This window comes from Canis aureus, chromosome 25, assembly GCF_053574225.1.
Source record: "Canis aureus isolate CA01 chromosome 25, VMU_Caureus_v.1.0, whole genome shotgun sequence".
NCBI lineage: Eukaryota > Metazoa > Chordata > Mammalia > Carnivora > Canidae > Canis > Canis aureus.
Window position 1 is genome coordinate 29,599,621 of NC_135635.1, and position 24,897 is coordinate 29,624,517.

General features: G+C 33.3%; 1 protein-coding gene across 4 annotated transcripts in view; it reads left to right on the forward strand.

The window, feature by feature from the left end:
- LOC144297151 (uncharacterized) overlaps positions 1–24,897 on the forward strand; it is a 161,637-nt gene that overhangs the window by 128,105 nt on the left and 8,635 nt on the right. For 2 of the 4 annotated variants that reach the window (XM_077870906.1, XM_077870902.1), the window contains one exon: positions 6,849–8,112. The exons of the other annotated variants lie outside the window; for them this stretch is intronic. The gene's annotated coding sequence lies outside the window, so the exon portion shown is untranslated. Of the gene's footprint in view, positions 1–6,848; positions 8,113–24,897 lie in introns of those variants that run through there. 4 annotated transcript variants of the gene reach the window in all.

Here is a 24,897-nt window from a genome sequence, read left to right on the forward strand (position 1 = left end):
GCTCCCTTCAAGAAGTCTGCTTCTTTTTCTGTCTGTGTCTCTGCCTCCCTCTCTGTGTCTCATGAATAAATAAATAAAATCTTAAAAAAAAAAAAAAAGAACAAAGGATGGAAAATTGCTTCATCCAAAGACTGGTAGAAAAAGATGATTGTGTCTCACTCACAGCTTCAGTCTAACTGTATTTCATTAATATTACAGTTTTTGGCATTCTGAGTTTTATAGATAGTCTTTTACAATATTTTCAAAAAAATTCCTGACATATATTGGAATATATATATTTTTTCTTCAAGTAATCTCTCTGACTGCAGACCTAATGAGCTTATGTCATCAGTAATGGAAAAGCATCTGACAATCTGTATAGATCATGTAAAGAGCATGTTTTTGCAGTAAATACAAAACTTTAATTAAAAATATAATATATATATAGGATTATATAGGAATAAGAAGAATTTATATATGGCTCATATATAAGGATCATTTTAATACATTAGGGCCCAGAGTCTAAAATTTGGGCAACAGTTTTACTGGGCTTAGGTCTGTTCAGGTTTACTCATCCCTATCAATAGCGGGAACCACATACCCAAGTAATTTTCCACTTCATTCTATCTACAAATTAGTTGATGAAGTCCTCTCATAAAATATAAATATTGATTCAACAAGTATGTATTTTTCCAGGCCAATCGCTCATAATTTGGCATTTGGATTCTTCTATGGAGTTCATTTAGTTATATTTTTCTTAAAATTAGGGCACACTTTGGGAATTGAGGGCACAAGAAAGTCCATAAGCAATTGGAAATTGGGGAAACAGACAAATGTTATGCAACACAAAAAAATGTATAAAGTTCTATAAAAGTAAGTGTGAATACTGTACAAAAGGGGCCCAGAGATGGAAATTATTGATTTTATTTGGGGATATTGGTAGGGTGAATGATTATTCTGGTTTTCCTGAGAGTGAGAGATTTCCCTAGATGCAGGGGCTTTCACTGCTAAAATCAGAAGAGTCTGGGAAAACCAGGACCATTGGTCAGTCTAAACTGGAAAAATTTTTAGTAAGATATATTTATGGAAAAATGTTTAATAAATAATAATAATGATTATTACCATATTATTTCTAATTATTGAATTTCTAATTATTTCTAATTATTATTTCACATTATTGTTTCTAAGAATGCTTACCCTTATTGTGTGCAGAACATTTTTCTATGGTAATTTAATATAGTCATCCTAGGTTATAAGGGCTATTATTTATTACATAGACAGAAAGGCATATAAAAGCTTGTCAAGTAATATAAATGTTGGATCAGGATAGAGTAAGAAACTCAGGAATGGTGGGGAATGAGGGTAAAAGCATATCAAAAGGCATTTTAATTTAGTTTTGTTTTTGAACTTTTTCCACTCAAATGAGTAACATCTGTAGACTGTATCTGCTTAACAGCTGCCAGTTTTGAACTTCTGAGGGATTAATGAAGAAGATATACCAGAGTGAACACTTGCAGAAAAAGAGAGTGCTCTGGGCCAAGTAATAACAGTGTCAAAGAAATAGATGCTGAAATGTCCAGTATGGCAGGGGCACTGACTTTTGTGAAAGGAGAAAAGAGAGGTATGGTATTGTTAGTAAAAAAGATTAGAACTAGCTTGACGCAGGTATGTGTCATTTATGTACCGAACAGTGACCCATTATCAGAGGTTCTGAAGTAGGAGTGTGACACTAATTTTTGAAAACCAAGTTTGATGCAGCATTGTCAATAATTTGAAAAGAGGAAAGGGAGAAAAGAGAGTCAAGATGGTATGGCTACTGTCTCCTTAATGACCTGAACAAAGTCAATGACAGTGGAATTGAGGAGAGTAGGGTCAAAGGCATTTAGAAGATAAAATTGAGTACTCTCAGTACATGACTGAGTATGGTAGTCAGGGAGGATGATTAGAATCTGCCTTGTTTGACTGAATAAATAAATTGTGATTCATTTTGAGCGATTTGAAGAGTCAGAAAGTGGAGCAGATTTGAGCTAGGAAGAATTAGGGAATATAGTCATATTTAGTTTAAATATCCATGTGTTTTATGCTCTTCAATGAAACAGTGAGTTGGAAAGTTGTTTTTATCATTCTTAATATTAGAAGTCCTAAGGTAAGCATTCTGGTAGAAATGCTATAAACTTGATAGGATGAGTGTGGCTTCACAAAAATCCAGGTATAGAAGCTAGCAAATAACAAAGTGGAATTCTGATGAATAGGTTAATGATCCTGAAAACCACTTACCCCAAAATGAAAAAGAAATGTGGGGGAATTAATGAACTAGCAGCCTTTACTTTTAACTTTAGAAAAAAAATCATATTTTATAGTCTTATGGGGGTGCTATTTAGGGAACATTTCATCAGGCTAATTCATCCACATTAATTTTTATTTATCTCATATCTATAGTGCAGAACATTTTACTACATAATTTGCCAGATAGGAAGAGACACAATTTCTTTCCCCTAAGGACGTTATTTTGCAAAAGAGATATGCTGAGCACAATTATCAATTATGTATGACTTTTCAAAATAATAATTTATTGATTTTTGCCTGCTATAGTTATAGCACTCCATTGCTGCTTCACACACATAAACTCTCTGTCTTTCTTCAGGTCAAAAGAATTAGGAAATTGTTTCACAGAGTAAGTGAGTGAAACAGTTCAATTCAAAAAAACATTGATTGTATATCCATTGTGTGCAAAATTTTGTTTTAGGTACTGCCTAATGAAAAGTAAGATTAATAACATATCTTTTTGCCTTAAAAAAGCACTTAATAATTTACTAAGATGGAATTTTCATGGCATTTTTGTGCATATTCTCTCATTTGATTTTTCACAAATGTTCTATGGACTTGGTGAGATCTTGTCCCAAGTTTCATGCATGATGCATATTGCCTTGTATATAAAGTAATATCATGTCTTCACATTTTGTGATAAAGTTGTTGTTAGTTATATAAATGAGTCACAAATAGATAATAAAACAGGAAAAGGTTAAACTGAAAAGAGTTTGTAGCCTGTGTGAAAGATTTAAATCAGTATCAGCAAACACACAGCATTCGCACTAGACTCTTGATTCCCTCAACTATAGCAAACATCACTAACCAGCTCCAGAACTCATTTCTATTAAGCTGGAATTGGCCTTAAATCCCCTCTCTGCAGTCTTTCAAACAACCAATATATCTATTGCAAGTGGCATTTGTCATGGAACTTATTTGTCACCAGATTTAGGAAAGAAGATGAGATGACAATTGAAAAGCTAAAAGACACCAATGAGGTACAAAATGCTTGAGAGAAGAGTTCAGATTTTTTTTTTTCAATGCCTGGGTGGCTCAGTAGATTAAGCTTCTGCCTTTAGCTCAGGTCGTGATCTCAGGGTCCTGGAATTGTTGGGCTCCATGCTCAATGGGGAGTCTGATTCTCCCTCTACCCTTTCTTCCCTTGCTTGTGCTCTCTCCCTCCCAAATGAATAAATAGAATCTTTTTTTAAAATTTTTTTTCCTGGAATTGTTTTGAGATGAAGCATATGGTATAAGTAGGGAGATAATTTTTAAAAGAATATTATTTAAGGGATAGTAGAGGGTTTATAGGGAATTAGAACTCTAAAGAGAAGAATATGGTAAAACTGATTAATGATTATCATCTAAGCCAAAACCAAGAATTTGCTGCTTACCCGAACGCACCATCCAGGTACCACTTAGACTTGAGACTTCTCATTTTAAAAAGTTCTCTAAGTGACTCGTGAACTGGATTAGGTAAATATTTCACTAATGGAGAAAACATGAATGTAGCGCTAGGGTTAATGTGTACATGGTAAAAGCTTAAAGAAAGGAAAAACAATTTATATAAAAGTGAGAAAAAAAGTGACATTAAAAAAAATAAAACTTACATGACATAAGAATGGAATAAAGTCTTCAAAATTCTAAATATCAACCTAGAATAATAGACCCAGCCAAATGATTACTAAACTGTAAGGTTAGAATAAAGATGCAGACATTCAAGGACTCCGATATGTACCTTTCCTCTACTTAGGCAATTAGTTATGAAGGTACTAATATAAGGGAAGAAGTAAACAGAAAAAGAGAAAAATAATAATAGCAAACAGTTCAACATAAATCAACCACAAAAAGCTCAGAATTATAGATATGTAGCATGTCCTGAGAATAATCTATCCAGTTTGAAACAGGAAGAAAGAAAAAAATAATAGTTATTTGATGAGTATGAATATTCAGAGGAAATAACTTTGCTCGGTGTGTGCTCAATCTTACCAAGTAATTGGAGAGTTTAGGGATAGGTCTATAGAAAATTAGGCAAGTGAAAAATGAGGGCACTATTAACCTCAGAAAATTAAGTTGTAAAAGAAAGGAAATCATAGAACTCTAGTTGATTCTGTAATGAAAAATTTATAATTCTCTTAGTAGTATAGCACTTATTAAAATTCCAATAAAACTATATTCATTAATGAGAGAGGAAGGTAGGTCTATATGTGGTTAATTTCATCTACAGAAGAAGGAGTCAAAAGATAATATCTAGAATTGTTAATTATATGTTCAGTTATAGAAATACGGAGGGGATAAATAGAAGGAAAAACTGCTATAAGTATTTAAAGTAATTCATAGGGGAAAGGTAGGGCATGGGTCTATACTTTCATTGTAAGCTTTTGGCATCAGGATCCTATCTGTTCTTAAAATATGTCCTCCCAATTGTCAGATGCACTTGGTTAGTCTAAAACCAGCCAAGGACCTGGAAATACCTTCTGATCTTCCTTTTTTTTCCTCATGAAAAGAAATATCTAGAACCCTCTCTGTGTAGTGTAGTCTTTCTTTTTTATGATTATATTGTGAAAATTGTCTATAGAAATTTCTGATGAATAAAATTCTTCATGTCATTAGAGTTTAATCTTCAAACAGCTAGAGCTCTCTGGTAAATCTTCTTAATCTGACCTTATTATCATTAGTGATATACTTTATTCCAGTGTCACATATCCACCATGCATGATTTTTTGCAGACCTTTGTTCAAGCTCTTCACATTGATATGGAATGTGCTTCCTATCCCCAATATTTGTCATAGTTGTCTATCCTACTGAGACCATTAAAGCAGTACTCCCAAGAATCTTTGTAATAGCCCTCCAGTACCAACTGCATTCTTTTTTTTTTCATGAACTTGTTATGCTTTGTAGCTCCACTTTAACATTTATCCCCATATACCTTGTATTAAAATTAAACACAGTCTTTGCATGTTTTTCCTACACTGTATTTAAGTGTGTAGCAGATATGCACATACACAAAAATACACACTGTATTGTGAACTTCTGCAAGGTATGACTAAACCCTATTCATTTTTTTTTTCGAAGATTTTATTTATTTAAGAGAGAGAGCAAGCATAAGCGGGATGAGGAACAGAGAGAGAAACAGGCTCTCTGCTGAGCAGGGAGCCTAATGCAGGGATTGATCCAGGGACTCTGGGATCATGACCTTGAGCTGAAGGCAGACACTTAACTGATTGAGCCACCCAGGTGCCCCTCATTTATTTTATTTTTTATGGTAATTTTTACTGGAAAGCAATGAATAAATGTTAATTAAATCAACCTTTCCATTATCTGTCAGTATATCACATATAAAAGTATATCACATATACTTCAAGGCAAAGACAATTATTAGGGAGATATCTGGTCTATGAAATTCTGATTCCTCTAAAATTATAACACAGTTTATGAGCCCAGACAATTTCTAACTAGCTTTTTTTTTCTTTTCTTTTTTTTATCTATAGAGGATGTCACACAAATGTCCAAAATCATTTTTTCTTTTCAAAGCTTCCTTGCTATCTGTCTGTCTTAGTCCATTCAGGACGCTATAATAAAACACCATAGACTGGGCAGCCTATAAACAATAGAAATTCTCACAGTTCTGAAGGCTGAGAAATCCAAGATCAAGTTGCTAGTAGATTTACTGTCTAATGAAAGCCCAATTTCTGGTACATAGATAATCATATGCACTTTGCAGGCAGACAAACATTTAGATCATAGCACAGTCTTTACTAGAGCAGATGATCTGACCTACAACCTCAACATTTCTATGCTGACTTCTTAGTAAATACATTTATATCTTTTATCTTGGGAGTAATTAATTTCTGATTATAGCAAAAGAAGTAATTATTAAACCAACTCTAGAGAAGCTGGATAGAAAAACTGAAAAATAAAATAAAATGTAAAATGTTTGAAGATAAAGAAATGTAGGTAAAAATTTAAAGAAAAGGGGGAAACAGGAAAAAAATAGTATGGATATTTGAGGCCACTATTCCCAAACAGATCACTGAGAAACTAAAAATATTTTAGTTTCTCAAAACTGAAAACTAAAAAATTCAGGGCTAATGAAAAAGGAAGATAATATGCAGAAAATATTTTTACAGAATTTATATACAGTGTTCTACACTCAAAAACTAAGAGTAATATGAGGAGGTAAGTAAGACAATATTCTTAAAAAGGGATAAGGAATACAAAATATAAGCAGTACCATAGGGGATACAGATCATGGAGTTATTCCACATGGACTACAGAACAATTATAATGAATAAATTCAGGAAGTAAGAGACAAGAGTGAGAATTTGGACAGTGAATTAGAAGCAGTAAAAAAAGAAAATCAATGCAAAGTTTAATTCCTCAAAAAAATAGAACAGTTGGACAGATTAGACAGAGCTGAATAAAATGATTTAGTGGACTGGAATATAGGACAGGAAACATTCAAAATGACACAGACAGACAGAATAATGGAAAATATTGAAGAAAAGATGAAAGTAATGAAGATAAATGAAAAATTTAACATATCTGTCATTGAAATCCAGGAACAAAAAGAAGGATATACTGGGAGCAGAAGCAATATCTGATGAAGCTGGAAGTGTCCTAAAACTTATGAAACCCAAGAAGGACATACATAAAGAAAATTCCACCTATCTACATTATAGTATACCTACTAAAAATCAAGTATGACAGTTTTTACAACAGCTGGGAGAAGAGGATCAATGACAGTCACAAGAGCAATCACAAGATGAACAACTGACTTCTCAAAGAAGCCAGAAGACAACACAATGACATCTTCCAAGTATTGAAAGATTATAATGTAAGCTTAGCATTTCAAACTCAGAAAAAGATCCTTTAAAAAGAAATATGAGACATACTTTCAGACAAGCTAAATCTGAGAATTTGACAGTCCATATTCTTGCTAGAGGTAATACTAAGGGTGCTTTTTAAGAGAAAAAATATTAGAGATGGGAAGTCAGACATAGGACTTAATGAAGAGCAGCAGAGGATATAAATGTCTAGTGCGTAAGTGCATTGTGATAGTATAAAACAATAGTTATAATTTAATTCTCTCTATATATGCACATATATACATATACAAGAAATGGGAATTAAATAGTTCTTTTTTTTTTTTTAAAGATTTTATTTATCCATTCATGAGAGACAGAATGAGAGAGAGAGAGAGAGAGGGGCAGAGACACAGGCAGAGGGAAAAGGAGGCTCCATGCAGGGAGCCTGATGTGAGACTGGATCCCGGGTCTCCAGGATCAGGCCCTGGGCCAAAGGCGGCGCTAAACCACTGAGCCACCCGGGCTGCCCTAAATTGGGTTTCTAAATGCTTTATGTATGTTCAGGATGTTGGTAATTTTTACTTCTTGGATGGCATTTTCATGGATGAGTTTATTTTATAATTAATAACCATAAGCTTTTGATTTATGTACTCTTCTGTATGTCTGTATGTCTACTGGGTTTCAATGGAATAGTTGTAAAAATATTGACAATAAATCTATAAATGCGTAAAGAAATTAGAAAAAACAAGGACATTGCAAATAAATGATGTTAATTTTCATTTTATTTCTTGCTAATTCCCTATTACTCTGTTCTGGTCTCATTAAAATCTATTTTAAAAAACTAATACTGTTTTCTGTTTTCAGCAGCAGTCCAGACCAGATATCCTGACTCTAAATTATAGATCAAATACATATCTTTTTATTGTATTGCTATTCTCACAGCTAAGTAAACTCTAAATAAGAAAGAAACAAAGAAAGAAAGTAGAAGGAAGTGAGGGAGAAAGAAAGAAAGAAAGAAAGAAAGAAAGAAAGAAAGAAAGAAAGAAAGAAAGAAAGAAAGAAAGAAAGAAAGAGAAAGAAAGAAAAAGAAAGAAAGAAAGAAAGAAAGAAAGAAAGAAAGAGAGAGAAAGAAAGAAGAAAAGGAAAAAAGAAAGGAAAGGAGAAAGGAGAAAGGGGAGAGGAGAGGAGAGGAGAGGAGAGGAGAGGAGAGGAGAGGAGAGGAGAGGAGAGAAGGAAAGGAAAGGAAAGGAAAGGAGAAAGGAAAGGAAAGGAAAGGAAAGGAAAGGAAAGGAAAGGAAAGGAAAGGAAAGGAAAGGAAAGGAAAGGAAAGGAAGAAAGAAAGAGAAAGAAAGAAAAAGAAAGAAATGAAAAAGAGAAATATATGGCAATAGAGTTTTCTCTATTTGTTTTCTCTATTGTCTATATTTTTCACTCAGTAAAGGGGACTATGAGAAAAAACCTACCTGTCTGCAAAACAAAGAAATTTGTCCCTTTGGCCTAGATTCTGGGTGGGAGAAAACCATTTGCCATCAACATCACATCACTTTACAAGAACAGCACTTTAAAAGTACATAGGTGTTTCCATATTACAGTTGGAAGTGTATTTATATATGTACTGGAGACTGATTTTACTGAACAGAACTAGTTTTCTAAAATTAGTTTAATTTCATAGTTACATACAAGAAAATAATATAATCTTGTAATATACTTTTAAATATCCCTTATAATTAGTTCTTTCCTTGATTCAGCCCTCAAAAGGTTGCTGTGGGGATTAAATTAGATTATATGCATAAAATTTATTTATTTATTTATTTATTTATTTATTTATTTATTTATTTATTTTTAAAGATTTTATTTATTTATCTATGAGAGACAGAGAGACAGGCCAAGGGAGAATCAGGCTCCCTGCAAGGATAGGGTGAAAGAGAGGGAAGATAATGAACATTGTGGACATTGGACTAGAAACTTTCCCACTTTCAAAGGGAGTAGGCACAAGCATATGATCTTTGCTTCAGTGATTTCTTGCAATGGGCTTTAATTTTGAGGCTGGTTACACAAGCAGTCAGTGCTGGGATTTTTCTTTCTCCCTGTTTCTCTTCCCTCTCTCAAGTAGTAGTACAACTGTTGCTGGTAATAGCAGCAAAGGCTGCAGCAGTAGTAGTCACCGTAAGAGGGTAGAAACTGCAAGATCAATTGCCCAGTGTAAAAGTATTGCTCAGTGTTTAGTGCTCAGTTGATTGGTAGAGGAAGCTTTCTGCACTACAGTTTTGATAACTGTTCCTAGCTCTTTAGTTTTCTGGCCCTTTCAAAAATTGTATTGGACACTTTTTTTTTTAAGATTTTATTTATTTATTCATGAGAGACACAGAGAAAGAGGCAGAGACACAGGCAGAGGGAGAAGCAGGCTCCATGCAGGGAGCCTGACATGGGACTCAATTCCCGGTCTCCAGGATCACGCCCTGGGCTGAAGGCAGCGCTAAACCGCTGAGCCACTCGAGCTGCCCTGTATTGGACACTTAAATGATCTAGAGTCAGTTTCTGTTGCTTGCAACTAGTAATTTTTGCCCAAACTGATAATTTGAATTTGAGTGACTGTAAGATACACAATTAGAAAAGTCAAATAGGAAGTATGGACTCATGGGTCTTGGTTCTTGAAAAAAATTCTGAGCTAGGGATTTGACTGTGATCAGTGTTCCGTTGGCCATTTTAACCTACTAGAACTAAGGTCTCTGAGGTGGCAGGTGATGATGGAATTCCAAATACAGTTGAAGATTGTCCTCAGATGAGTTAATGGACAGACACCTTAATTCTCTAAGACAAGAAAAAAAATACTAGAAGCAATGACAGAAATCGAGCTCTTGCATGCCCACAGAATCATTATTAATCATGATTGATATTCTTTTCTCAAATGCATAAAGTTTTGTAATGACAACATAACTATCTCTTACAACCTAGGATTTGAGTCAAAGAATTTTCTTTTAACCTAAGCTTTTAAATATACTTCAAGTATCTAGTTCATATCAGAGTTACAGTCATACTTCTTCATTCTATCTGAAGTAGGTCTGTATGATGAGAATACTTGATGTTTTCACAGGTCTTAAGCAGCTTTTATGATTAGAGATCTCTTTTTCATACCAAATTTACTGGTATAGTAATACTGGCATAATTAAGTAAAATAGAAAAAGTATTGAATTTTTAACAAATGCAAGAATTGAAGGAACTCAGAAGTTTTCAAACACAATTTTCTTTTCTTTTCCTCTCTTTTAAAGATTTTATTTATTTATTCATGAGAGACACAGAGACAGAGAGAGGCAGAGACATAGGCAGAGGGAGAAGCAGGCTCCATGCAGGAAGCCCGATTCGGGACTCGATCCTGGGACTTCAGGATCATGCCCTGAGCCAAAGGCAGACACTTAAATGCTGAGCCACCCAGGTGCCCCACAAACACAATTTTCAATGTAAGTTCCTTTTAATAGTCTGTTTGACAAAAACAGGAACTGAGATTAATTGAGATAAGTATAAATGATTAAGTAATGGATTACAGTAATTTTTTCCTAGATTCTCATTTTTGTCATCTATTATCCACAATCCTTACTATCTTTAATTGTAAACATTGATTTATCTCTAATAAGTAAGATCTATAAATTTTAAGAGGTCTATCTGCTCTTGCCTTAATAATGATCATTTCTCTTCTTGCATAAAAGTGGAGCAATGAACCATTTGAGATAAGGACCAACATATCATCAGCAATTATTTGGTCTTATGGCTCTTTGCAGATAATTACTTTATTGCTATTATAAGATTATGTTTTTATGATCTGTTTTCAAATGTCTTTGTCCTCCCTAGATTTAAGATACCCTGAAGGGGAGAGAACATGCCTTAATAATTTTTGTATATCCAGAAGCTAACATAGAATCTGAACTGTAGTAGGCTTTCAAACATATTTTTGTAGGAGACACTGAAGAAATCATAAACTAATCAAGAAAAATTTTGCCCATAAGGACATTAAAAGGAGATGCAGTCTATTGAGAAAAGTATTCCATGTATAGAATTTATTTTTAATGGCAGATGTTTATTAAGCCTCTAATAGGGGGATCCCTGGGTAGCTCAGCGGTTTAGCGCCTGTCTTTGGCCCAGGGCGCGATCCTGGAGTCCCAGGATCGAGTCCCACATCAGGCTCCCGGCGTGGAGCCTGCTTCTCCCTCTGTCTGTGTCTCTGCCTCTCTCTCTCTATGTCTATCATGAATAAATAAATAAAATATTTTTTAAAAAGTCTCTAATAAAGTGATTGATATTGTACATACACAAAAGTGATGAACCTTTTTTGTAGCTGCATATTAGGGAAAGGAATATTTGAAAGATTATCAGGGAAATTCAGCCTTTGCACTCACAATACATTTAGATAACTGCACACATTTCTTAGTATTTCAAAAACATTTAATGCCTGTGAGAATGGAATAAGAAAAAAGAAAAGTATTTTCTGACAAGATTTCATTAAATCAATGTTACATTGAGCAATTTAACTTTGGAAGTTATAACTATGGAAGTCTTTGGAAGCGTTCCCAGTCATAAGAACTAAGGCAAAAAAAAAAAAAAAAAAAACGAAAAACAAAAAAAACACCCAACATCATTTTGCATAGCATTCACCTTCTTTGAATTCAAAGTTAATAAACCATAATTCTCCTAATTTCTTTTTGAGAAGTAAGGATCATCTCTTTCAGAACTTTGACTGATTCTGAATGTTGTTACAAGGCTCAAAATGAATTAAGGGTTTGTGTAAGGATGCTTTGAAAAATAATGTCTGTGTATGAGGTCTGTGTGAAATTAGCAGATGACACTAGCATGATTAGATGAAAATGCTAATTTTATGATGCTTGTATCCTGCTGTTTAATGGTTGATTCTGACAATATTGTAATTAATTTTTTGCATCTATTTTGTTGAGTTTTTAAAGCTAAGGGCATAATTTATACAATTAAATAAAACCTTGATGTTTTCAATCAAAAAAGAAAAACACTCAATATAATATGGATCAGACCCTATGAAAAAAGCAAGTTGTTCATAATATAGCCACTTCAGTCTGAACAGTTAGTATCACAGCTCTGAATTTCAATTAATGGTATCCTTCAAAAGGCTCATGCTTTGATAATTAGTTTGGACCCGTGTCAAATTCATTTAAATGAGAAATCAGCTTTCAAAGACAAAAGATGCTTCAATTTAGAGGTCTGCTTTTAACTTTTTGAAAATTTGTCTTTTATTTTGAAAAATTTCAAATGCTCGGGAAAGTTGAGTGAACAATAAAATGAACACCTGTGTATCCATCACTAACACTGACTAGTTGCTAATATCCTATCTACCTGCTCCATTTTCCTTCTCTTTCTAAAAGACTGCTGCAAACATCAAGACATTTTGTTCCTAAGTACTTCAGCACTAACCATCTAAGACAAGGACATTTTCCTTCCTAGCAACAATATATTACATTTTAGAAAATTAGTATGAATTCAAAATCATGACACAACAAGCAAAATTTCCTCAGTTGTAGAGAAAATCTCTGTATAATTTGTTTTTATTCCACTGAGGAGTCAGTCAATATTGATGAACTATCGTTGGTTATGTCTCTTCAATTTCTCACAATCTGTAGAAGTCCTAGAATTGATTCTTTGAAGGGTCCTGCCTTTTGTCTTGCAAAACAACCTGCATTTTGTATTAATAAGTGTTTTTATAACTTGACTTAGATCAAATATTTTTGACAAGACCATAGCATGGGTGATGTTGGATACCTCTTACTATATCATAGCTGGAAGCATATAATGTTGGGTCTTTCCACTAGTGGAAATGCCAGGAGTAACACACAGACCTTTCCATTGTAAAAGCACATTCTCTCCTTTGTAGTTAATAGATAGTCTGTGGAGTGATCTTGTAAATATACTTTTATCCATCATCACAAATTGTTTTAGGCCCTATTGATTATTCTTGTTATAATCATTAAAAACTACATTAGCAGATAGAAAATCATAATTTTTGGATTCTATTATTTTTTAGTACATTCCTCCTAACCCAACATTTCTCCCTTCCTCTTTCTTTTTAATATTACTGTGGATCTATGTGTGTTTGTTTTATTCAGTGTGTTATCTATCAGTCATTAAGTTATTCATTTTGATAAATACTCATTAGGACCCACATTTTGTTAGGGGGAGGTTTCTTCCAACCAGTTTCAACTTCCATGTATCCTGACACCATTAGTCTTTGAGTATTTTTTTCTTGACCAAAAAGATATTCTAGGCTCACTTTTATATTCTGCAGATCTAGAATTAATCATTTCTTCAAAGAATCTTGGTTTTTTAAATGGCAAGTAGTTTCTTCAAAGCAAGATGTGGGTACTAGATCTGTAAAAGTTTTTCAATCCTTATGCATAATTACTTTTCCTCTCCTTATTTTCTAAAATAGGACCTCTGATACAAATCTAGATAAAAGTTATAATAATGAATATCTTTGTCTGGTTCTGACCTAAGGGAAAAGTACATTTTTACCTTTGAGTATGATTTAAAATGTAGGAATTTTGTAAATGCTATTAATCAGATCAGGCAGGTTCCTTTCTATTGCTGTTGTATTGACAATTTTATCCTGAATAGGTGCTGTTTTATCCAATGCCTTTTCTGTACATAACAGAAGAACATATACTTTTTCTGCTCAATGTTTTGGTGAGATTACTGTATTTGATTTTTTAGAAGTTATTTCAAATTTATAGAAAAGTTATAAGAATTAAAAGAACACCTATATGCCCTTTATTCAGAATAGCTTATTGTTAATATTTTATTTCATTTTTAATTATTTGATGCATATGTATTCTCTTCATAATATATACATAGTTTCTTATTGAACCATTTAAAGTAGTTTGAGTACATCATAGTCCTTTGTCCCTGAATGCTCCAGTGTCTATTTCTTAAGAATAGAGATTACCTAATCAAAGTACAGTTACCAAATGCAGTAAATGTAACATCATTTGAAATACTTTCATTTAAGCTATCGTTCCTACTCCAATTTTTTCAATTCACCCATAATGTCATTAGTGCTTTTGTTCCCCTGCAGTACAGTACTAGTCTAGTCATTACGCCATTTCAGCCTTTTAGAATATGGAACATTTTTATAGTCTTATTTCGCCTTTTGTGACATTGAAGAATACAGTTCCCTCACCATTTATTAAGAGAAAGGTTTTTAATTTTTTTTTCTGATTTGAAACAGGTAATGTATTCTTGAATGAAAAATTAGATATATAATGCTGTGTTTTTCTCAGAATATTATACCTGAGGGGTACATATTTTTCATTTGTTCCTCATTGCTGTTATTTATTTTGATCATTTCATTAAGGCCTGATTTTTCCACTGTATAATTACTGCTTTTATTTCTGGCAAACAATAAGCAGTCTGTGGGAAAAAGGTTTAAGACCATACAGTTATTAGATGAAGATGATTTCATTATTGTCAAGGGTAGGTTTTTGACTATGTTAATACTGGTGCACTTCAGCTGTCCTTTATTACCATGGCATAAACCTTCAAGAATCTCAGCTGAAACCTGAGGTCTTTATCAGGTCTCTTAAATTCCAACTGCTGTCTTCTCAGAACTATGAATGTGTTAAAAACTTCTGTTCAGGTCTTTAGCATCCCAGCTGCTGTTTTCTGGTTTTCTTTGTTTTGAGACATGCCCTTCCTCTGAGCATCTTTGAGATCCAAACCGTCAAAAGAAAATTTCATGCCAATTTTTGGATTCACTTTTCAGCGCTTTCTTCTCTTCCATTTCCAGCCACTTGGAAATCATAGATTTCACATCTCTGTTTCCCAGCTCAGTGTGAGTGGAGCCTCCTATTCATACCGTATTGTCCTTCACTGACAATTAGCAGAGTTAGAAGCAAAGGTGACTATGGAACTCATGTCCATGCATTTACCTTCTCTCAAGGATCACAGGCCTCAAGTTCTAACTGTGCTGCTGATCTACAAAACATTCAAATAAGTGTTTCACGTATTTTACATTGTTTTTATAGTTGTTTTGGCAGACAGGTTACTTTTATACAATCCATTCTCTAACAGATTGAAAATCTAAAAGATTGAAAAAAAGAAGAAATATTTATTTATTTATTTATTTATTTATTTATTTATTTATTTGAGAAAGAGAGAGGGAGGAAGAGAGAGGAGTGGGAGGGGCTGAGAGAGGGAGAGAGAGAATCTCAAGCAGAGTCTCCACTCAGTGCAAAACCTGATGGGGACTCGTTCCCACTACCTTGAAATCATGACCTGAGCCAAAATCAAGAGCCAGTCACTTAACCAAACTGACTCACCCAAGTACTCCCTACTTACTATTATTTTCATAACAGTTGAATTATGCATATCCAATTTCTTTTCCTGTAACCTAAACTGTTACCTAATTTTAAAAAATGGAAGTGTCAACTCTGACTGTGACAACTTGAATTGTGACAACTTCTTTACTAGATTTGGTCAAATAGAGAAATCAGTAGTTTTAAAAGTGTCCTGATTGGGGTGTCTAGGTGGCACAGTCACATCCAACTCTGGGTTTCAGCTCAGGTTGTGATCTCAGGGTCATGATTTCAGGGTGGTGGGATCTAGCCCCATACTCAGCACAGAATCTGCTTAATACTTTCTCTCTCTCTCAAATAGATAAATAAATCTTAAGAGTGTCTAGTCTTTGTTTTCCTCTTCTCCCAAACCTAAATCTATTCTCTGCCATTTTAAGCCATATTCTGTGCTCTTAGAGACTGAATTCTATAGATGGCATCATCTGTAATTCCTCCACTTTGATATCTAGTTGGGCCTTGAAACAGGGAGGCTCCTACAGTAGATTGGAAGTGATTAGGATAGACAGAGTGGAAAAAATTTCTGTACTCTTGCTAAGTCCCATGACAGTCTGACAATTCCAGCATTCCTCTGTGACTTTACTTATAGTCCCTACAGACCTTACCTTCTTAGATAGACTCAGTAGGTACTAGTTCCTAAAACCTTTCTCTTCCATTTTTTCTTTAGGTTTAGGGTAGTAATAGTAACAGTGTCCATGATTACTTCTCACTGAGTACTTCACCATTTATTAATTTCTTAGGCATACCCTCATTTCTGAAAATAGCCGATCCATTAAATACTCTTCAGTTAAATCCTTTGGAACAAACCATCACTTTCTTATAGAAATTTTAATTGATTCATTAGATTAGTAATTATTGAGATATCCTCCCAGAGAAAAAAAGATAAAAATATAAATAGAAGATTTAAAAGAGGATAGACTGAAAATTTTTAATGTTTGTTCCATAGGTTTTTTTAAGTCAGATTCTGCTAATACAAAGCTAAATAAAAAATGACTGAAATGTATTACTAACAAAAATAACAAATGTTGAGTTCTTACTTACAAAGCATGTCATGGGGATAGGGGACATGATGCAATCATGTCATTACTATCTTAATGCATCTGCTTAGAATGTGGCACATACCACTCCTACTTGAATTTCATTGGTCAAAGCAAGTCACATGGACAAGCCCAATTATAGCATAGTAGAGATAATCCTTCCAAAAGAATATTGTGAATATTTTGAGCACTAGTGCACTAAAGAATTATAGAAGAAAAAAAATGGAGGATAAAGAGAAAAAGAAATACAGAAATAGACAATGATTTAGAATCGTCCAGAATTGAAAGAACTTATGAATCCCCAAATCAAGTGTTCACTCTGTACTAAGGTAATTAACCTGATATGAAACCATACTCAGAAAATCAAAGTGAATTGTAATATACTAAAGGTGAAACGAAAATATTAAAATATGTGAGAGGAAAATGATATATCTACAAAAGTATGATAACTAGATTAAAAACTTCCTTCTCATTAACAATAATAAATACCAGAGTACTCTCCCAGGATATTGTCTAAGTTCTGAGAAACTTAAACAGCCTAGTATTTTATGATAGCCAAGCTATCATTCACAAGTGGAAACAATGAAGACATTTGTGAGTCATAAAATATTAAGCAAAGTTTCTACTCATAGTGTTTCACAGAAAGAACTCTTCCAGAACATTAATGAGCATGAAGAAAATGAATCAAAGTTGTGGAGTGGAGGGTGAACAGAAAAATGCTAGTCCTCCCCCCAAATTTGATGTTATAGTATTAATGTCAGACAAAAGAGATGAGAGATAGGAATGCAGCTTAGTAATCAATTGAAGAATCTACAAAGAAGATATAGAATAATTGAACTTGCATACATTCAATAACATGGCTTAACATTTATAAAGCAAATCTGAAAAATTAATAGGGAAATTCTGAAATATAGAGTCAATAGAGAGATTTTAATACATTACTAAAGAAAATAAAATATAAAGGAGATTAAGAAATAAAAATAAAGATTTCAAATGGATTTATCTAATAGAAATAGAGTAATTTCTGAAGTCTAATATGGAAAAAATACATTTGTTTTATGTACAAATATACTTACAAAAAAGAACATGTGCCTTTCACAATTATGTCTCTAGAAATTTGAAACAATAAATATTAAAGAGACCTCATTGTTTGACACAATTAGGTTTAGTGAGACATGCAATAATAAATAATATAGTAAAAAAAATACTGTAGGTTGCAAAAGTTTTAAACGTCATGAAAAAAAAAATCCAGGTCTTTGAGAGGGAAAAAATCAATGGACATTACAAAATGGAACTGAATGCACTAATTTTAAAAGATATGACAAGATTTTGGAACATTGTGTTTTCAATCATGAAAAACTGAAATTCTATGAGCTAAGAAGTTAATACAGGAAACTTACAAGGACAAGAATGTAGCTGAAAGAAAAGAAGAATGAACACATTAAGATAACAGAATTAAGAAAAATAATCAAGCATAAATTCTATTAAAGTATGTAAATATTATGATATCTTGTTGGTTTTAACATACAATTCTTTAATGCTATATAGTTTTAAGCATCTTCTTATATGTTTATAAACCATGTGTATATCTTTGAAGACATATCTTTATCTGTTAGATATTTTGCTATTTTTTTATTCTGTTGATTCTTTCTTCATAATTTAGAAATATTAGTTACTAGTTCTTTGTCAAGTATTTGTTATGATTATTTTCTCCCAGTCTGTTTTTTTAATTAATTTTTATTGTATCCTTTATAAACACATTTATTAGCATAGACAAATTTTTACAAATTATTGACCATTTTAATTCTTTTTTGATTGTAGAGTTTGAAAAGTTCTCTGTATATTTTGGATACCAATACTTTCACAGCTGTTTTGCAAATATTTTCTCCCTGTCTATAGTTTGTTTCTCATTCTCTTATCAGTGTCTTTCAATAAGCAAAAGTTTTTATTTTTATTTTTTTTTTAATTTACCAATATCTTTCCTGTAGCTAGTGGTTCTAGTGTTGTATTGAAGAAATCATCACCAAACTCAAGGTCACTTAGTTTTTTAATAATGGAAAAACATATATTTTGACTTTGTGTCAAGACAGGTCTACCAGGCAGAGAAAGCCTTGTTCATCACAAAATAAATAAATAAAATACACATTTCTAAAATTACCTAGTGTCTATTCAGGAATCTATTCTATACTATTGTTACAGTTCTTCAATATAGTTGAAAATATAAATTGTCCGCTGTAATTTACTAATGAAGACTAAACTCTTCTAGCTCCTTATTTACATAGTTTATTTTCTACCAAAAGAGAAACCAGTTTTGAAGGGCAAATAATATTTTATACTTCTTCTTAAGAATACTAGGTAATAGACAAAAATCCCACTGGCATTTCCATCATTCATAAACAAGCTCACTCCCTTCTGGATTTTTTTTGTATGGACTCTGACAATGTAATGGTGTTTGTTAGCCTTTTATTCTTGATCTTGAACAAGAATCCTGGTGTGCCTGCCAGAATTGTAAGGGAAAGTATAAAGAAATTACGCACCATGATGCCAGAAAATGAGAGGCAAATGAGTAATTTGAAATGGGAGATTTTAGAGAGACAGAACAGAATTTGCTCTTCTTAAGAAAATTTACTAAGGCATTTAGGATAAAAAAGAAGATCTGAGTTAATACATTTCTTTAACAGCTGGACCATAAATAAAACTTATTGATCTTTGTATTTTATAACCAATATTTTTTTTATTTTACCTTCAAATACTCTGGAAATTACTAAAGTAGATTATTTGACTGTTATCATCTTTTTTTCAAAATATACTTATTTTGTCAATATAAACTATGTTGTGAGAGTACATCATTCAGGTAGTACAATAAGAATTAAATTCATTTTGACAGTTTCATGAATTTTATGAGTTTTAGGGAAACATTTATGAAAAACTCTAATCCAAAATGAATACCCATTGTGAGTATATTAATATAAATTAATGTATCACCATAAACTATATTACCATACACCATATAACATTAATATTAACATATTAATGTTCCTGTCACATGTCCAACTTTCAAGCAGAGAATCAAAAAATTTTAGATTAAGTATTTCTGGTATCTTAAAATAAAACTTGATTAAAATTTTCCAAAATCAAGCTTACAATTGCTTGAATAATACATATTGTGTTTAAATTGTTATTGTGTTTAGGTGTAAATTTGTCTGACATATATCATTATTTTACATTTTCATATCTTATGCAAATTTGTGAGAGTATTATTTCAGCTAAAAAGACTTATATAATTTCACCTGAGTGATAAATTAGTTTCAGATTTATGATAAGGTTAAGAAGTTTTTCAGGGATCCCTGGGTGGCGCAGCGGTTTAGCGCCTGCCTTTGGCCCAGGGCGCGATCCTGGAGACCCGGGATCGAATCCCAAGTCGGGCTCCCGGTGCATGGAGCCTGCTTCTCCCTCTGCCTATGTCTCTGCCTCTCTCTCTCTCTCTCTCTCTCTCTGTGACTATCATAAAAAAAAAAAAAAATTAAAAAAAAAGAAGTTTTTCAGAAATAAGTCATTTTATTTTGAGACTTGAGTAATAAATGCCATAGAAATTCCTCTTGAAACCATTGTGAAAATATTTCCTTTAAATTATAAGTAATATTTATCTCTTATCCAGATAACATGCAAAACATACATTTTGGGGGATTATATACAAAAATGTATATTTTTTTAGTTCTTTGGCAACTTTGTTAAGCCAAACACCTCGTTTTAAAATTAATTTTCCCTTTGTGTTTTTAGAGACACCTAATTGGCACCAAAAGTATTTCAGATATTGTTTAAATCTAGTTTTGTCTCTATTGTTTCTTCTTTTCTCAAATATAAGAGCTCTTCTGGGGAATAAAAAAGAATATAACAGGACAAATTCAAATTGCCTAAAGTCATAGTCTTGAAAAGAGAATGGGAAAATGTTATATTTGCTTTAAGACTAGCAATGATTAAAGGTGTGCATTTATATTATACATTTATGTTAATAAAGTGCTTTTATGTAAACAATGATGTTATATTTCATTGTGAATTTACTGTATGTCAAGCATTCTGATAAGTAGTTTATCTGCAGTATCAATTGAATACTGAAACAACCCTATGGGTATTTAGGTACCACTATTATTCCTATTAAATTAATGCAATACTGAATTTTAGGTAATATAAAATCACATAGAGAGCAGAGCTAGTGAGTGGCCTGATTACTAGCATTTATCCTGAAATTCTTATCCTTGTTCCTATGTAGGTAAGATGTTTCTGCCCTTCTCACTGATTTCTTCCAATATTTTTTTCTCTGGTTCCTGTAGGTTGAATATAATATACAGACTAACTTTTTTTTTTCTTACTCTCGTTTGTGTTTTCTGAGTTCCCTCAATTTGTGATTTGATGTCTCACATTCATTTTGGAAAATTCTCAACCATTATTACTTCAAAACTTTCTTCAGCTCCCTTTTCTCTTTCTTCTCTTCTCTTCTGTAATTCTAATCACATGTATGCTATAATATTCGATAATACTATAACATATAACACTTCTTATATGTTTTGTTCTGTTTTGTTCATTATTTTCTCTTTTTGTTTTCTATAGTCTTCAGATTAAATCCCAGTGTTTTAGTGGGTCCATTTATGTGGGCTCTGACCTCAGTATTCCTCCAGTGGAGGAATATAACTTTTTTTTTCCTGTCTCTACCTCATTCCCAGACTATAGTCTTTTTAATCTACACCTCAAAGACCTGACTTTCGTTAGATTTTTTTCCATTATAGGTGAGACACCAAACCCAGAAGGCAATATGGTTTGAGGAATGCACTTTCCCACTCTAGAAAAAGGCTCTGGTACAGGTCTTTTTCCTGGAAAGTAGCTTTTATTATGGAGAAGTTTTGAACCTATGTCTGCAGTGGTTGTTAATTCCCCTCTGCCTGCCAGAACCAACCATCAGGAAATCTTTCTTAGATCTTCATAGTGATAAATTGAAGTTTGTAGCTGCTCCCTCCCTCCAAGATTCTAGCTCTTAGGAGTCTCTCACTTCCAAATTAGACTTCACTTAGTCTCCAATAATTTGTAGAATTTACCAGGAAGTTATTCCTACCAGTTAATGATTCCAGCTGTTTCTGCTCAACATATGTAGATGGTGACTGTGACTCTCTAGATTCACCTGTCCCTCCAGATTTCAGTTGGCATTTGCCCTCCAACCTCAGTTTTCTGATGAGTACAGAGGAGTTATTGATTTTTAATTTATCAAGCTTTTACTTGTAAGGATGATAGTGACAACTTTCATCCTCTTTATATGCAGGAGTGGAACCAGGAATCCAAATTCAATCATACACACACACACACACACACACACACATATGCATACATATATGCACACATTTTACAGATGAATTACTGAATTTAGATACTCCTATAAGGAGATATTAATTCAGGGCCTTACATCATAGTCACATAGCTAGCTATAGGATGGTAGTACAAGACCTAAATCTTTAAGTCTTCTTACTCAAATTCAAGATGTTTTCTGCTATAACACAGTGCAGGGCTTCTCATCTCTCTTTCTTTGCCATAATTTCTGTCATCTGGCATAAAATTAACAGCTTCTAGTCTGTGCTTCCTCAGCTCAGAGATATTATATATGTTGCAAACCTAATTTTCCACCCACAAAAATTAATGTATTCAAAGTTGCCTCAGGAAACATTTATGTTTTTAAAAATAGCTCCTAATTTTCCTATATTACTCCACCTAAATGTAGGAAGATCACTTGAATGTTCACAAACACTCAGAATAAATAATTTCTTCAAGCGCTCTACTCTGGAGCTCAACCTCTGTTACTGATGTTTGTCAGTAGCAGAAGTGGATTTAAGCACTGGATGGGGGAGATTTTTTTTTAAATTTTATTATTTTATTTTATTATTTTATATTTTATTTTGTTTTATTTTATTTTATTATTTTATTAAGGTTTATTTATTTATTTGAGAGAGAGACCACAAGCGCAGAGGAGAAAAGCAGAGGAAGAGGTAGAGAAAGTCTTAAGCAGACTCTGGGCTGAGCACAGAGACCAACCCAGGGCTCTATCTCACTACCCCGAGATGATGACCTGAGCCGAAACCAAGGGTCAGATGCTTACCTGAGTGCACCACCCAGGTGCCCCAGGTGGCAAGGGATTTAAAATTTTCATTCCAATGAATAACTCAGTCTTTCTATAAAGAAGGTGAACCTCAAGAATACATTCTGGTTCTGAACAAAACAACAGTACCAAAGAAAATGATTTAATATTGCATCAAATAATTTGAGGATAACATTCTCTTAAATAGTTGTTTGTGCCTATATTGAAACCCTCTTGTGTCTCACTGTGATTTCTGTAGCAACAAACCATATCTTTTCTATTTCCCAATAGTAAGTACTTTACTTATGTAGATGCCAGCACACCGAGTTGAATTGAATATTAATACAAAATATTGTCATGACAATTATGGAGATAACTAATCTTAACATATTAACTTTTTACTTTAACTCAATGTTATAAAAATCTCAATGATAAATGGTTTTTATTTTAGAAAATAACGAAAAATTATAATTAATTTTAATATTCTTTTGTCAAAAGTAAAGTTTCCAGTTTATCTTAATAAACTAGACCAAAAGTTCCTCCAAGGCAAAGAAAGGGAGATTTTTATTTTTAAATGGATTTTGTGGGATGCCTGGGTAGCTCAGTTAGTTAAGCAACTGAGTCTTGATTTCCGCTTGGGTCATGATCTCAGGGTTGTGGGATTGAGCCCCAAGTTAGGCTCTATGCCCAGTAGGGAGTCTGCTTGTTCCTCTCCCTCTACTCCTGCCCCCACTCACTCTCTCAAATAAATAAATAAAATCTCTAAAACAAACAAATAAAGGGGCTTCGAACCAAGAACTGTTCCAAGCACTCTAAATGACTCTATCTCTTATCATTAAATAGTATCATTCCTATTAACCCCAGTTTTTAGTAAAATCAACTGAGGTTTAGAGAATTTAGGTTTAGAGAATTTTCCAAGCGTGAGACTCTGGTGTCTCATGGTTATTTCCTGCCATGTGGGGATGAGTTAGGTTCATCCCTTCTGTAGAAGGAGAACAGGAGGGCAGCCCGGTGGCTCAGTGGTTTAGCGAAGCCTTCAGCCCAGGGCATGATCCTGGAGATCTGGAATCAAGTCCCACGTCAGGCTCCCTGCATAGAGCCTGCTTCTCCCTCTGCCTGTGTCTCTGCCTCTCTCTCTCTCTCTCCTCTCTGTATTCTCATGAATAAATAAATAAAATCTTAAAAAAAAAGAAAAAAAGAAGGAGAACATGCAGAGAGGTGAAGACAAGAGATCGAGAAATAGAGGAGAATATATATAAGCATCTGATTTGGTGAATCGCATCTTTGCCTTTCCCATGGTTTGTGTTTGCATGGATATGTTTACCCTCTATATTTTGGCCAAAGCTAGTATGAAATAGGATTTTGTACCTTATAACTATAGATATGTATTTAATACTTGATCAAATATCTTATAACTGAAAATTATAAATCAAGTTTTATAATGTCATAAAGTTACGAAACTTCTTCTCTTTTTGAATTCCAAAACAAGTAAAATCCTATTGCCTGACCTTTCCATTGCAACCACGCTAATACAGCTTTCTCTGTGTACAGGGGGATGGGGTTAAATGGATGTTAAAACAACCATCAATACATCAATAAATCAATAAATTAATCAATAAATAAAACAACCATCAATTTGGGGCACCTGGGTGGCTCAGTGGTTGAGCATCTGCCTTTGGCTCAGGTCGTGATCCCAGAGTCCTGGGATTGAGTCCCGCATTAGGCTCCTCGCAGGGAGCCTGCTTCTCCCTCTGCCTATGTCTCTGCCTCTCTCTGTGTCTCTCATGAATCAATAAATAAAATCTTAAAAAAAAACCTCACCAATTTAATTCAAGAGACAACTATTGAGTACTAACCATGTGTAAAAAAATGTGTCTATTAATCTCTACTCCTCTAACCCACTTCTGAAAGTAGAGTACTCAAGAATTTATTCCTTGATTCTTTGTAAAAAGGGTGTTTTAAGATTCTATCAGTAGGCCGATGACTGCCAACATTAAATTTAGCACACTGAATGCACATCTAAGCTTCTCACAATTCAATGCAGTTCTTTCCTTGACCTCTTCATTTGTGTCTGCTTGGCATCTCAAACTTCACTTTTTAAAAAACAGAACTTTTAAACCCAGTCTGAAAACCTGTAAAGAATATATTTTCTTCTCCCCATTTCCCTCTGCTGTGACCACTTATACTCAAGCTCCTACCTCCTTTGAAACTAAGTTTCTCTTTTTAATTAATTAATTATTTATTTGTATATTTTGTAATTGAAGTTCGATTTGCCAACATAGAGT